This window comes from Tubulanus polymorphus, chromosome 10 (assembly GCF_964204645.1).
Source record: "Tubulanus polymorphus chromosome 10, tnTubPoly1.2, whole genome shotgun sequence".
In the NCBI taxonomy this organism is placed as follows: Eukaryota; Metazoa; Nemertea; class Palaeonemertea; order Tubulaniformes; family Tubulanidae; genus Tubulanus; species Tubulanus polymorphus.
The window spans coordinates 328,398-344,765 of NC_134034.1; positions in this window are offsets into that span (position 1 = coordinate 328,398).

Sequence of the window (16,368 nt, forward strand, 5' to 3'; positions counted from 1 at the left end):
GAGAAAACAGCAGTGATTTTATACTGATACTAAAAGCCACAGCGTTTTCAAATATTAGAAAAACAGCTAGAGCAAATCATAGCCATTATGCTGTTGCGGCATCGCGAGTATAATACCGGACGTTTCCATCATCCGATCCTGCGAGTCTTACTCGCTCTGACGATGAGATCGCGCCGACTACATTCTGCTCAATTATGGTACTTGCCCGGTTTCTAGTTTTGTTGTTAGAGATCAATGATGGTGGCGAACGTTTTGTAATAGTCAAATCGATAGATGATTGCTGATACCGCGCGGGCATTTATCAAACTCGGAGATCAAACGCGGAGATCAAACTCAAACAAAATTGTTCGTAATGTATATCTCACATTTTCTATGTACTTGATATACAGTATAAGTCCTTTATAATACTGTTGTTGGGACCGATGGGATTATAATGGCGTTATAATGAATATGGCAGGGTTATAAAGTAAGGCATTTCCATCGAATTTGAGTTAGATTGAGCAAATTTGTTTTCTAAAAAAATGTTGGCGTTAAGCGAGTAGTGGCATTAAAAAGGATGGCAGCGTTATAACGGGACATTGACTGTATTTTGGTACTTACTCTCCAATCTACCCACGTACGTACAGGCCCGTATTGATGGGTTTCGGACGAATCCGGCCAGCTATTAAAATATTCTCCTATTGGTGACACTTTTTCGTTAGTTCTCGTTCAAAATATGTGCATATTTTCAAGCTTTTTTATTCGAGGCCAAATTGCATGAAATAGAACATAGTATCCCAATATGCCAATAAGTTTTGAACTGTTTTTTTTTTTCGTTATTATTGTGGGATTCTCTCTACAATGAATTACATACATACATTAAAGTAGTTGATATGATTCGCAGTCTAACTGAAGGTAGAGACCGGCAGGGAAGGTTCTGAAGTTAGGTAAAAAGTGGTTCATGGGGGGAGGGGGTCAGCAACAAGGTAGTACTTTGAGGGACTGGGTATTAATCAATCTTGGTACGTATGCACCAAACTCACATGAAATTAACCGATACTGGTGTTTTATCGGCTTTCGTATATGTTGATGGATGGAGCCCAGAACCTGCGCAATTTTTTTCGTAGAAATTCACCCTAACCCTATTCAAATAAAAAAATTAAGTTTTGTGACTCTATCATCCTACGAAAAAATATGCTGCCTGGAAACAGGTGAGGGTGAAACAGAAATGAACAAGCGATTCCACTTGTGACTTGTAGACTTCAACTGGGAATTCCCCATACCGGGTATCGGTATCGATCTTTCACGTACATGTATTTATATTTTGTTTTGATTTGTGTTTCTTGCATCAATATTGGGGGTTAAGGGCGCCATGGTACGTACCTAAGAGGGGTCAGTGAAATTGGTACAAAGGTGGTACAAGGAAGGGGGATGGGGGTCAGAAAAAAGGGAGATTTCGAGGTACGTAATTTGTGAACGCTCCCCGAGATATCAATACAGCTGTGAAGAGTCGGCCCTCTGAATCAATGCCATGGGTTCGAACCCGCCACTCCACTACGTTTGTAGACATTTTATTCCATATTCCGATAGATGGCGCTTGTGAAATGCGGTACATTACAAATATTTACAACGGTTAATTCTAGCTATTTGATAGTTTATCGAAATTCCAATAGGTGGCGATAATAGGTTATATCGTACAGTCCTATTTAAGTTCATTTCAACATTAGGACCATTCCCAGTATAAGTGGTATCTACGTTCGAACCAAGAACACCTTTACATGTCATAGTCTGCATCAGGACCACTCTGAATCGGTATCAGTAATTACCAGTAATTACCAGTAATTACTGGGACACCCCAGTTCATCGTCTACTTCAGCATCAGGGCCTATCAGAAACAGCTCGAGCAACTATCGATGGAGTTCGTACCCGACACAGTTATTTTTCAGTGTAGTACAGAATGTACTCAAGAAAACAATCAAGGAATCAGTGTCCAAAATGCAGTTGATAGCTGCATAAATAGTCAAATATATGAAAGTCTCTGAGACCTTAGAGTAATCAGACAAGATCGGTCTTATTACTCCAAGCCGAAAGAAAGGTGTCGATCTGTTGCCTGGACCCCAGACATTCTATCTGAAAGGGGGTGGGTGGAGGGTTCAAGCTGTGTTTCAAGAGCCAGTACTTCAGTTTATGTAGAAGGTCTAAAGTCTAAACGAGTGTCTGAAGGGCATGGGTGGGTACTGGAGTATCCTCAGCGGATAGGGTAGTGCCAAGCTGCGGCAGATTGATACATGCATAATTTAGGAGTGATCAGACTGAATACAAATCTTATTGTTGAAAGTGAAATTGTCGTATTATCAAAATATGGATCGATGTAAATTAGCCGGGACATGCTGGAAATCTGATCGTAATAAACGGTTTACGTCCGAAACACAATCGTATTATATAATGAGGTTCAACTGTCGTCTCGTTTCATTTAATTCACTTCCAGAGAAAAAAGAATCCATGTACAATAGACTTGACTAACTCGAATCAATTAAGACGAGGTGATATTGTCACCTGCAGATGAAAGAATTTCAATGCAATAGTTCATTGGGTTTATATCCAAGTTGATGTAAGCTTGGAGAATCATTACTCCAAGATAAAAGTGACTGGACTTGAAATGATTCTAGTTAAGAGAATCCACCGTTCATTATATAAAGAAAAAATAACACATACAATTTGTAGCGAACAACTGACCACTAATGATACTGATGTTAAAACAACTATAGTGGTTAGTCGTTCAAATGGTATTCATAAACAATAGTTCAACAGATAATCAAACACCATAAAATCAATGTTTTCATCAATATAATAATCAAACAAGTCAAGAGCAAACTGAGTATCTTGAGTTAAGAGTTTAACATCGTCAGAATGAGATGCAACATAAAAACAATCATTTTAAAGAAATAAATGTATTTACAAAAACAAACGCAGTCACAAGTACATAATCTCCACATATACAGTGCATTCATTCATAACTGTAACAAAACTCTAAACCAAAGTTTGACATCCTCAATTATCATTTACAAAATAATTCAACCAGCTCAACAAAAAAGAGAAGCCCTTTGAAATGTATGCATTTAAAAACGCAAAGTCGCAGCACATCAGTAATTAATAACCCACAATCAGATTCAACAACAAACCAGCCAATCAAACCATCAATTCATATTTATTTTTCAATAGATGTACAATGTGTATTTACATTCAACCTATACTCGCGGTAACAAACACTGAAAGTCCCGATTTGACGGAGAAATTGGTCGGCATCTCTGGAACTACGATAACTCGCGGTAACAAACACTGAAAGTCCTGATTTGACGGAGAAATTGGTCGGTATCTCTGGAACTAGGCTAACTCGCAGTAACAAACACTGAAAGTCCTGATTTGACGGAGAAATTGGTCGGCATCTCTGGAACTACGCTAACTCGCAGTAACAAACACTGAAAGTCCCGATTTGACGGAGAAATTGTTCGGTATTTCTGTAACTACGCTCACAAGCGGTAACAAACACTGAGTCCTGATTTGACGGAGAAATTGTTCAACATCTCTGATTTGATCTTTTCCTGTCGTCTGAATTCTACAGCCAACCACAAGCTCAATACTACAATGACAAAATACAAAATATGAATAATGATATCATTTTTAAGACTCTTCTTCAAAATGAATTTCAATTATACCTGATTTTTAGTCGATTCAGACACATGAATCTTCGGTTTTTCACGAGGAAATTGATCTGCATCATCGGTATCGTTTCCATCTTGATATCTGGTATTGTGTGACGAATAACTCAATACTAACTACAACAACAATGTACTAAATAAACTATGATTTTCATTCATAAGACTCTTCATAAAAACAAAATTCATCTAATTTCAATTTTACCTGATTTATAGTCAATTCAGATTCATGACTCGGACCTTGAGGAATTTGCTCAATTCTTCCTGAACTCTGATGTTTTCCTTTCCTCTGGTTTTGAGCATCTCTTACAACAACAGTCCACTAGCTACAACAAAAATACATAAAAGTAACCAGTCTCATTGAGTCGACTGTTCCAGCAAAGAAATTCATAAGTTCAATTTACCTGATTTATAGTCAATTTAGACACACGACTTAGAAGAGAAATTGCTCAGAACTTCAGTAACTTTTCGTATCTTCTTGAACTTTCTGTTTGATGTGGAGATTCCCCAGAGTACTTCGATTTCTACATACAATCACTGAAATAAGTCCGGAATTGACGGGGAAATTGGTCAGCATCTCTGATCTCTGATCTTTTCCTGTCGTCTGATATTCTACAGCCAACCACAAGCTCAATACTACAATGATAAAACACAAAATATGAATAATGATATCATTTTTGAGACTCTTCTTCAAAATAAATTTCAATCATACCTGATTTATAGTCAATTCAGATTCATGACTCGGACCTTGAGGAATTTGCTCAACACTTCTCTGATGTTTTCCTTTCCTCTGGTTTTGATCGTCTCTAACAACAACAGTCCACTAGCTACAACAAAAGTACATAAAATAAACGTAACCATCTTCTTTAAGTCAACTGTTCCTGCAAAGAAGTTCATATCAAGTATAATTTTACCTAATTCATAGTCAATTCAGACTCATGACACCTTAAATATTTCTCAACGACAACTGGAACAATCCTGGATGTTTCCTGTCGATCGTTTGGTATTTTGTACTTGCCGACCAAATCAATACACGCTACAACAGGGAAATATGAAATACATGTAATACTAACTTACCGTCCTAGTTGAGAACATTCTTATCTACATAGAAATTCATAGCAATTTATACTATACCTGATTTATAGTCTTTACTTAGTGAAATTTCTAAGAACCTCAGGAACTTTCAGTATCATCTTGAACTTTCTGTTTGGGGGGGGGGGGGGGGGTTGTGGCATGGAGATTCCTCAGTAGAGTACCTCAGATTTCTACTGACAACAGACACCAATCCAACACTTCTCTTTCTGGTACTTTCATCTTTCTCTTTCCTCTCGTTTTACAAATTGATATTTAATTATTTGACATTTTTACCATCATAAAATTGATATTATGTTTTTCTTTACATCATCGTTATTAGAGATCTTACAAAGAATGATACAAATAATACGTTTCTTAATTTCAAACTCACAGCTGTTTGTAAATTATTTCCACACACAAAGATGGCATGCTGCATGCTGATCAATTTGTTTACCATGCGCATGGACCCGCGGGTGTGCCAGTGCTGTTTAGTGCAATTGATGCATCGGTGCAAGTGCATAGTGAGACGTCAAGTGCAGAGTGAGACGCCAAGTGCAAAGTGAAACGACAAGTGCAAATTTGGACGTCAAGTGCAAAATGGGATGTCAAGTGTAAATTGAGATGTCAATTGTTTTCACCAGTGTTTACGATGATCAACCATCTTTCTGAAGATGTTTAAAGCAATTTGAATTCTAACAGTTTTTTACACTGTCGGCTCACAGATTTAGAAACTGGTTTACCTTATCGTTTAGACGCTGACAATTTTATCACTCCTTAAGTGGAGTAATATAATCAAGTCACTAACAATTCAGTTTTGTCAATTCAAGAAGGGAAAGGAGGGGAAGGCATTAAACCTCAATATCACCCCAGCCTTAAGTCACTTACAATTCAGTTTATGTCACAATTAACTTGACAATTCAAGAGGGGGAGGGATCACTAAATTTCAATTTTATCACAACCAATTGTTTTGGCAGTACTTTACCGACAGTGTTTTGTAACACATAACTTTTATCAACCCCTTTTGAAGGAGGTCATCAGTGTTGTAACGCACTGACAATTCTGTTCATTAGTCACGTTTCTACATGACAGTTGAAGCAGGAAGGAGGAGACTCCTGAACTCAATATCACCCCAAAACAGAGTGTATCAATTAAGCAGCTGTATTAAAGGAGTTCATCAGTGTTGTAACGCACTGACAATTCTGTTTGTTTGTCATGTTCTACATGACAGTTGAAGAAGGAAGGAGGAGACTCCTGCACTCAATATCACCCCAAAACAGATTGTATCAATTAAGCAGCTGTATTAAAGGAGTTCATCAGTGTTGTAACGCACTGACAATTCTGTTTGTTTGTCACGTTTCTATATGACAGTTAACAACCTTCAGGTGCAAGGAACCAAAGTGAAGCAATCAAACAAAAGCATCTTTGAGTATAACACTTTTAAAATGCGAAATGTGATAATAATTTGCTGATACAGTATACACAGAGAACCAACACCAGCATTATTTCAATGATTCAACCACCACAAAGCTATCGATGGATAGCTGTTTTGAATATTTATACATTTAAAATGTAAAGTCGCAATAAGGACGATCAGGAAACATAATCAATCCCATTTCACCGACATATATTACAATATATACAATGTACCAACACCAGCGACATTTCAATGATTCAGCCACCACAAAGCTATCGATGGATAGCTGCTTTGAATATTTATACATTTAAAACGCTAAGTCGCAAAAAAGACAATCACAAAATATGATCAATCCCATTTCACCGACATATTACAATATATACAATTTACCAACACCAGCGACATTTCAAAGATTCAACCACCACAAAGCTATCGATGGATAGCTGCTTTGAATATTTATACATTTAAAACGCTAAGTCGCAAAAAAGACAATCACAAAATATGATCAATCCCATTTCACCGACATATTACAATATATACAATTTACCAACACCAGCGACATTTCAAAGATTCAGCCACCACAAAGCTATCGATGGATAGCTGTTTTGAATATTTATACATTTAAAACGTTAAGTCGCAATAAGGATGCTCACGGAGCAAAACTTGCCAAAACTCAATATCACCCCATAACAGAGTGTATTAATTAACACGCAGCAGCAAGCAGCAGTATTTAAGGAGGTCATCAGTGTTGTACCACACTGAAAATTCAGTTTGTTTGTCACGTTTCTACATGACAGTTGAAGAAGGAAGGAGGAGACTCCTGCACTCAATATCACCCCAAAACAGAGCCAGCAGCAAGCAGCAGTATTTAAGGAGGATGATTCATGATGTTATAATGTTTAATGTAATAATTCTTATAGTAATAATGTTTAATGTAATAATTCAAGAAGTTCATGGAAGGTGGTAAGAATTAACACCCAGCAGCAAGCAGCAGTATCAAAGGAGGTCATCAGTGTTGTAACACACTGACAATTCAGTTCCTTTGTCACGTTTCTACTGACAGTTGAAGAAGGAAGGAGAAGACTCCTGAACTCAATATCACCCCAAAACAGAGCCAGCAGCAAGCAGCAGTATTTAAGGAGAATGATTCATGATGTTATAATGTTTAATGTAATAATTCTTATTGTAATAATGTTTAATGTAATAATTCAAGAAGTTCATGGAAGGTGGTAAGAATTAACACCCAGCAGCAAGCAGCAGTATTAAAGGAGGTCATCAGTGTTGTAACGCACTGACAATTCAGTTCCTTTGTCACGTTTCTACATGACAGTTGAAGAAGGAAGGAGACTCCTGAACTCAATATCACCCCAAAACAGAGCCAGCAGCAAGCAGCAGTATTTAAGGAGGATGATTCATGATGTTATAATGTTTAATGTAATAATTCTTATTGTAATAATGTTTAATGTAATAATTCAAGAAGTTCATGGAAGGTGGTAAGAATTAACACCCAGCAGCAAGCAGCAGCATTAAAGGAGGTCATCAGTGTTGTAACGCACTGACAATTCAGTTCCTTTGTCACGTTTCTACATGACAGTTGAAGAAGGAAGGAGGAGACTCCTGACCTCAATATCACCCCAAAACAGAGTGTATCAATTAACACCCAGCAGCAAGCAGCAGTATTAAAGGAGGTCATCAGTCTTGTAACACACTGACAAATCAGTTTGTTTGTCACGTTTCTATATGACAGTTAACAACCTTCAGGTGCAAGGAACCAAAGTGAAGCAATCAAACAAAAGCATCTTTGAGTATAACACTTTTAAAATGCGAAATGTGATAATAATTTGCTGATACAGTATACACAGAGAACCAACACCAGCATTATTTCAATGATTCAACCACCACAAAGCTATCGATGGATAGCTGTTTTGAATATTTATACATTTAAAATGTAAAGTCGCAATAAGGACGATCAGGAAACATAATCAGTCCCAATTCACCGACATATATTACAATATATACAATGTACCAACACCAGCGACATTTCAAAGATTCAACCACCACAAAGCTATCAATGGATAGCTGCTTTGAATATTTATACATTTAAAACGCTAAGTCGCAAAAAAGACGATCACAAAATATGATCAATCCCATTTCACCGACATATATTACAATATACACAATGTACCAACACCAGCGACATTTCAAAGATTCAACCACCACAAAGCTATCGATGGATAGCTGTTTTGAATATTTATACATTTAAAACGTAAAGTCGCAATAAGGACAATCACAAAACATGATCAATCCCATTTCACCGACATATATTACAATATATACAATGTACCAACACCAGCGACATTTCAAAGATTCAACCACCACAAAGCTATCGATGGATAGCTGCTTTGAATATTTATACATTTAAAACGTAAAGTCGCAAAAAAGACAATCACAAAATATGATCAATCCCATTTCACCGACATATTACAATATATACAATTTACCAACACCAGCGACATTTCAAAGATTCAACCACCACAAAGCTATCGATGGATAGCTGCTTTGAATATTTATACATTTAAAACGCTAAGTTGCAAAAAAGACAATCACAAAATATGATCAATCCCATTTCACCGACATATTACAATATATACAATTTACCAACACCAGCGACATTTCAAAGATTCAACCACCACAAAGCTATCGATGGATAGCTGTTTTGAATATTTATACATTTAAAACGTTAAGTCGCAATAAGGATGCTCACGGAGCAAAACTTGCCAAAACTCAATATCACCCCATAACAGAGTGTATTAATTAACACGCAGCAGCAAGCAGCAGTATTTAAGGAGGTCATCAGTGTTGTACCACACTGAAAATTCAGTTTGTTTGTCACGTTTCTACATGACAGTTGAAGAAGGAAGGAGGAGACTCCTGCACTCAATATCACCCCAAAACAGAGCCAGCAGCAAGCAGCAGTATTTAAGGAGGATGATTCATGATGTTATAATGTTTAATGTAATAATTCTTATTGTAATAATGTTTAATGTAATAATTCAAGAAGTTCATGGAAGGTGGTAAGAATTAACACCCAGCAGCAAGCAGCAGTATTAAAGGAGGTCATCAGTGTTGTAACGCACTGACAATTCAGTTCCTTTGTCACGTTTCTACATGACAGTTGAAGAAGGAAGGAGACTCCTGAACTCAATATCACCCCAAAACAGAGCCAGCAGCAAGCAGCAGTATTTAAGGAGGATGATTCATGATGTTATAATGTTTAATGTAATAATTCTTATTGTAATAATGTTTAATGTAATAATTCAAGAAGTTCATGGAAGGTGGTAAGAATTAACACCCAGCAGCAAGCAGCAGCATTAAAGGAGGTCATCAGTGTTGTAACGCACTGACAATTCAGTTCCTTTGTCACGTTTCTACATGACAGTTGAAGAAGGAAGGAGGAGACTCCTGACCTCAATATCACCCCAAAACAGAGTGTATCAATTAACACCCAGCAGCAAGCAGCAGTATTAAAGGAGGTCATCAGTCTTGTAACACACTGACAAATCAGTTTGTTTGTCACGTTTCTATATGACAGTTAACAACCTTCAGGTGCAAGGAACCAAAGTGAAGCAATCAAACAAAAGCATCTTTGAGTATAACACTTTTAAAATGCGAAATGTGATAATAATTTGCTGATACAGTATACACAGAGAACCAACACCAGCATTATTTCAATGATTCAACCACCACAAAGCTATCGATGGATAGCTGTTTTGAATATTTATACATTTAAAATGTAAAGTCGCAATAAGGACGATCAGGAAACATAATCAGTCCCAATTCACCGACATATATTACAATATATACAATGTACCAACACCAGCGACATTTCAAAGATTCAACCACCACAAAGCTATCAATGGATAGCTGTTTTGAATATTTATACATTTAAAACGCTAAGTCGCAAAAAAGAGGATCACAAAATATGATCAACCCCATTTCACCGACATATATTACAATATATACAATGTACCAACACCAGCGACATTTCAAAGATTCAACCACCACAAAGCTATCAATGGATAGCTGTTTTGAATATTTATACATTTAAAACGCTAAGTCGCAAAAAAGACGATCACAAAATATGATCAATCCCATTTCACCGACATATTACAATATATACAATGTACCAACACCAGCGACATTTCAAAGATTAAACCACCACAAAGCTATCGATGGATAGCTGTTTTGAATATTCATATATTTAAAATGTTAAGTCGCAATAAGGACGATTAGGAAACATAATCATCCCAATTCACCGACATATATTACAATATATACACACAGAACCAACACCAGCGACATTTCAATGATTCAACCACCACAAAGCTATCGATGAATAGCTGCTTTGAATATTTATACATTTAAAACGTAAAGTCGCAAAAAGGACAATCACAAAACATGATCAATCCCATTTCACCGACATATTACAATATATACAATGTACCAACACCAGCGACATTTCAAAGATTCAACCACCACAAAGCTATCGATGGATAGCTGCTTTGAATATTTATACATTTAAAACGTAAAGTCGCAATAAGGACAATCACAAAACATGATCAACCCCATTTCACCGTTATATATTACAATATATACAATGTACCAACACCAGCGACATTTCAAAGATTCAACCACCACAAAGCTATCGATGGATAGCTGCTTTGAATATTTATACATTTAAAACGTAAAGTCGCAATAAGGACAATCACAAAACATGATCAATCCCATTTCACCGACATATATTACAATATATACAATGTACCAACACCAGCGACATTTCAAAGATTCAACCACCACAAAGCTATCGATGGATAGCTGCTTTGAATATTTATACATTTAAAACGTAAAGTCGCAATAAGGATGCTCAGGGAGCAAAACTCGCCAACACTCAATATCACCCCATAACAGAGTGTATTAATTAGCACGCAGCACCAAGCAGCAGTATTAAAGGTAGTCATCAGTGTTGTAACACACTGACAATTCAGTTTGTAAGTCACGTTTCTACATGACAGTTGAAGAAGGAAGGAGGAGACTCCTGCACTCAATATCACCCCTGAACAGAGTGTATTAATTAACACCCAGCAGCAAGCAGCAGTATTAAAGGAGGTCATCAATGTTGTAACGCACTGACAATTCAGTTTGTAAGTCACGTTTCTACATGACACTTGAAGAAGGAAGGAGGAGACTCCTGCACTCAATATCACCCCTGAACAGAGTGTATCAATTAGCACCCAGCACCAAGCAGCAGTATTAAAGGAGGTCATCAGTGATGTAACACACTGACAATTCAGTTTGTAAGTCACGTTTCTACATGACAGTTGAAGAAGGAAGGAGGAGACTCCTGCACTCAATATCACCCCTGAACAGAGTGTATTTATTAACACCCAGCAGCAAGCAGCAGTATTAAAGGAGGTCATCAGTCTTGTTCCACACTGACAATTCAGTTTGCTTGTCACGTTTCTACATGACAGTTGAAGAAGGAAGGAGGAGACTCCTGCACTCAATATCACCCCTGAACAGAGTGTATTAATTAACACCCAGCAGCAAGCAGCAGTTTTTAAGGAGGTCATCAGTGTTGTAACGCACTGACAATTCAGTTTGTAAGTCACGTTTCTACATGACAGTTGAAGAAGGAAGGAGGAGACTCCTGCACTCAATATCACCCCTGAACAGAGTGTATCAATTAACACCCAGCAGCAAGCAGCAGTATTAAAGGAGGTCATCAGTGTTGTAACACACTGACAATTCAGTTTGTAAGTCACGTTTCTACATGACAGTTGAAGAAGGAAGGAGGAGACTCCTGCACTCAATATCACCCCTGAACAGAGTGTATTTATTAACACCCAGCAGCAAGCAGCAGTATTAAAGGAGGTCATCAGTCTTGTTCCACACTGACAATTCAGTTTGCTTGTCACGTTTCTACATGACAGTTGAAGAAGGAAGGAGGAGACTCCTGCACTCAATATCACCCCTGAACAGAGTGTATTAATTAACACCCAGCAGCAAGCAGCAGTATTAAAGGAGGCCATCAGTGTTGTAACGCACTGACAATTCAGTTCCTTTGTCACGTTTCTACATGACAGTTGAAGAAGGAAGGAGGAGACCCCTGAACTCAATATCACCCCAAAACAGAGCCAGCAGCAAGCAGCAGTATTCAAGGAGGATGATTCATGATGTTATAATGTTTAATGTAATAATTCTTATTGTAATAATATTTAATGTAATAATTCAAGAAGTTCATGGAAGGTGGTAAGAATTAACACGCAGCAGCAAGCAGCAGTATTAAAGGAGGCCATCAGTGTTGTAACGCACTGACAATTCAGTTCCTTTGTCACGTTTCTACATGACAGTTGAAGAAGGAAGGAGGAGACCCCTGAACTCAATATCACCCCAAAACAGAGCCAGCAGCAAGCAGCAGTATTCAAGGAGGATGATTCATGATGTTATAATGTTTAATGTAATAATTCTTATTGTAATAATGTTTAATGTAATAATTCAAGAAGTTCATGGAAGGTGGTAAGAATTAACACCCAGCAGCAAGCAGCAGTATTAAAGGAGGTCATCAGTGTTGTAACGCACTGACAATTCAGTTCCTTTGTCACGTTTCTACATGACAGTTGAAGAAGGAAGGAGACTCCTGAACTCAATATCACCCCAAAACAGAGCCAGCAGCAAGCAGCAGTATTCAAGGAGGATGATTCATGATGTTATAATGTTTAATGTAATAATTCTTATTGTAATAATGTTTAATGTAATAATTCAAGAAGTTCATGGAAGGTGGTAAGAATTAACACCCAGCAGCAAGCAGCAGTATTAAAGGAGGACATCAGTGTTGTAACGCACTGATAATTCATTTTGTAAGTCACGTTTCTACATGACAGTTGAAGAAGGAAGGAGGAGACTCCTGCACTCAATATCACTCCAAAACAGAGTGTATTAATTAACACCCAGCAGCAAGCAGCAGTATTAAAGGAGGTCATCAGTGTTGTTACGCACTGACAATTCAGTATTTTGTCACGTTTCTACATGACAGTTGAAGAAGGAAGGAGGAGACTCCTGAACTCAATATCACTCCAAAACAGAGTGTATTAATTAACACCCAGCACCAAGCAGCAGTATTAAAGGAGGTCATCAGTTATAAATTAGCAGTGATTCACCCACAGTGTTTTTGTAACACTTAACTTTCATCACCACCGATTGATTTAGCAGTAAATTACACAGTGTTTTGTAACACTTAACTTTCATCACCACCAGTAATTGATCCATAGTTTGAAATTGCTCATTGATTGCAGCGCATTTCAAACTTTTCTATTGAGGAAACCACAGCAAAAAACTAAATGTATATAAAAAAGGAGTGTCTTATTTAATTTTTGATGAGAGAGGAGAGAGAGGAGAGGAGGCATGTACACCTAACACAACGTTTAAAACTCAATATCACAACCAAAACAGTTGAATGATAGCAAGCATCAGCAACATGAAGTTTTCAAATAAGGAAGTAATCCTTATTGTAAGTCACATCTATTTGACAATTCAAGAAGGCAAGGGAAGGAGAAGAGACTCCAAAACTCAATATCACCCCTAGAACAGAGTGGAATGAGCAACATGCAGTAGCAAACAACAGTATTTGCCGTAGTAGCAAACAACAGTATTTGCCGTTTTTAAAGGAGAAGAAAGGAGTATCTTCTGTATTTGATACTCGTTTGATGTCACAGCAAGGCCATTACCGGGAGTTATAGAGAACAAAAGGAGAAGCCATGCCACCACAAGATTTTAATTGTCTATGATTTTGATATTGTATATAAAAATGGCACGATATATCACCTCGTAGCAGAGGAAGGAGGTAGAACAAACCACAAGATCAGTACATCTATCAATGTTTCATTATATGTATCATTGTTTCAAGACACCAACTTTCAGTGTTTTGTAACACTTAACTTTTATCACCACCAATTAATTTAGCAGTAATTCACATTTCGTGATGAGAGAGGAGAGAGAGGAGTCTTGTAGGAAATGTAGCGATACACCTATCAAAGCTTTTTTACAAATGCAAATCAGTTTATTCTAGACTATGGACGTTTGTTGCTGGAGGAGACAAACTGTATTCCAAATTGAAACCCTTATCCCTTTTAGCTTTTTCTTAGAGAGATCGAACCCACAAAACGTCTGGCAAAGGCTTCAAACATTTTCATAACTGTTCGTGTAGAACCAATGACAAAACAAGCACTTATCATCATCAAACAAAAGCTGAAAACTGCAACCAGTGAGGGGAAGTATGCACAATCAATGAGATGATTGTTCATAGCTGCAACCAATGGAGTGAACTGTGACCAGTGAGGGGAAGTATGCACAATCGATGAGATGATTGTTCATAGCTGCAACCAATGGAGTGAACTGCAACCAGTGAGGGGAAGTATGCACAATCGATGAGATGATTGTTCATAGCTGCAACCAATGGAGTGAACTGCAACCAGTGAGGGGAAGTATGCACAATCGATGAGATGATTGTTCATAGCTGCAACCAATGGAGTGAACTGCAACCAGTGAGGGGAAGTATGCACAATCGATGAGATGATTGTTCATAGCTGCAACAAATCAAGTGAACTGCAACCAGTGAGGGGAAGTATGCACAATCGATGAGATGATTGTTCATAGCTGCAACCAATAGAGTGAACTGCAACCAGTGAGGGGGAGTATGCTCAATCAATGAGATGATTGTTCATAGCTGCAATCAATTGAGTGAACTGCAACCAGTGTCAGTGAGGGGAAAGTATGCACAATCAATGAGATGATTGTTCATAGCTGCAACCAATGGAGAGAACTGCAACCAGTGAGGGGAAATTACATTTCAAACCAGAGAGGGGAAATTAGCTCAATCATTGAGATGATTGTTCATAGCTGCAACCAATGAAGTTACAACCAGTGAGGGGAAAGTATGCACAATCAATGAGATGATTGTTCATAGCTGCAACCAATCAAGTGACAACAAGTGAGGGGAAAGTATGTACAATCAATGAGATGATTGTTCGTAGCTGCAACCAATGAAGTGACAACCAGTAAGGGGGAGTATGAACAATCGATGAGATGATTGTTCATAGCTGCAACGAGTAGAGTGAACTGCAACCAGTGAGGGGAAATTATATTTCAAACCAGTGAGGGGAAATTAGCTCAATCATTGAGATGATTGTTCATAGCTGCAACCGATGAAGTGACAACCAGTGAGGGGGAAGTATGCACAATCGATGAGATGATTTTTTTCATAACTGCAACCAATGATGGTAAAACATATTGCAAACCAGTAATGGTAAAGTACACTCAATCATTTACAAACAAGTGATAGTTAAATACTCTTGCAAGCTAACAGATCAGAGATCACAGGAAGCAACGTCACTCCAATCCTTATTTCTTGACATATGATATAAAATGCTCTTCAGCCTGTGACAAAATGTCTTCGATGTAATACGCTTATTACTATATGCTTAACTAGAATCTTCTTTCAAATATTAAAGGAGGAGGGACTTATCTAACGTAATGGTATCAATGCTACGAATGTATGAAAAAAGTGAAAAGTAATAGTTTGAAACCAAGATTGAATGCATTCATTCTGTTGTATTGAATAAAGTGAGATCCGATGAAAATTATGAAAAAAGAAAAAAACAAACTACTATCTACAAATTTACAATATCTACAAGAAAATTAAAAAGAGAAATAAAAACGACTATTTACAAATTTACAATATTTACAAAAGAAATAAAAACTACTATTTACAAATTAACAATATTTACAAGAGAAATAAAAACTACTATTTACAAATTTACAATATTTACAAGATAGAGAGAGAGCGAAAGAGAGAGAGAGGAGAGTGAGGAGAGAGAGAGGAGGGAGAGAGGAGGAAGGATGAAGGAGAGGGGTGAGAGGAAGAAAGGAGAGAGAGGAGAGAGTTAGTGGGTTAAAGAAAGAGGAAGAGAGAGTTAGTGGGTTAAAGAAAGAGGGAGAGAGTTAGTGGGTTAGAGAAAGAGGAAGAGAGTTAGTGGGTTAGAGAGAGAGAGGGAAAGGAAAGAGAGAGGGAAAGGATAGAGACAGAGAGGGAAAGGATAGAGACAGAGAGGGAAAGGATAGAGAAAGGTA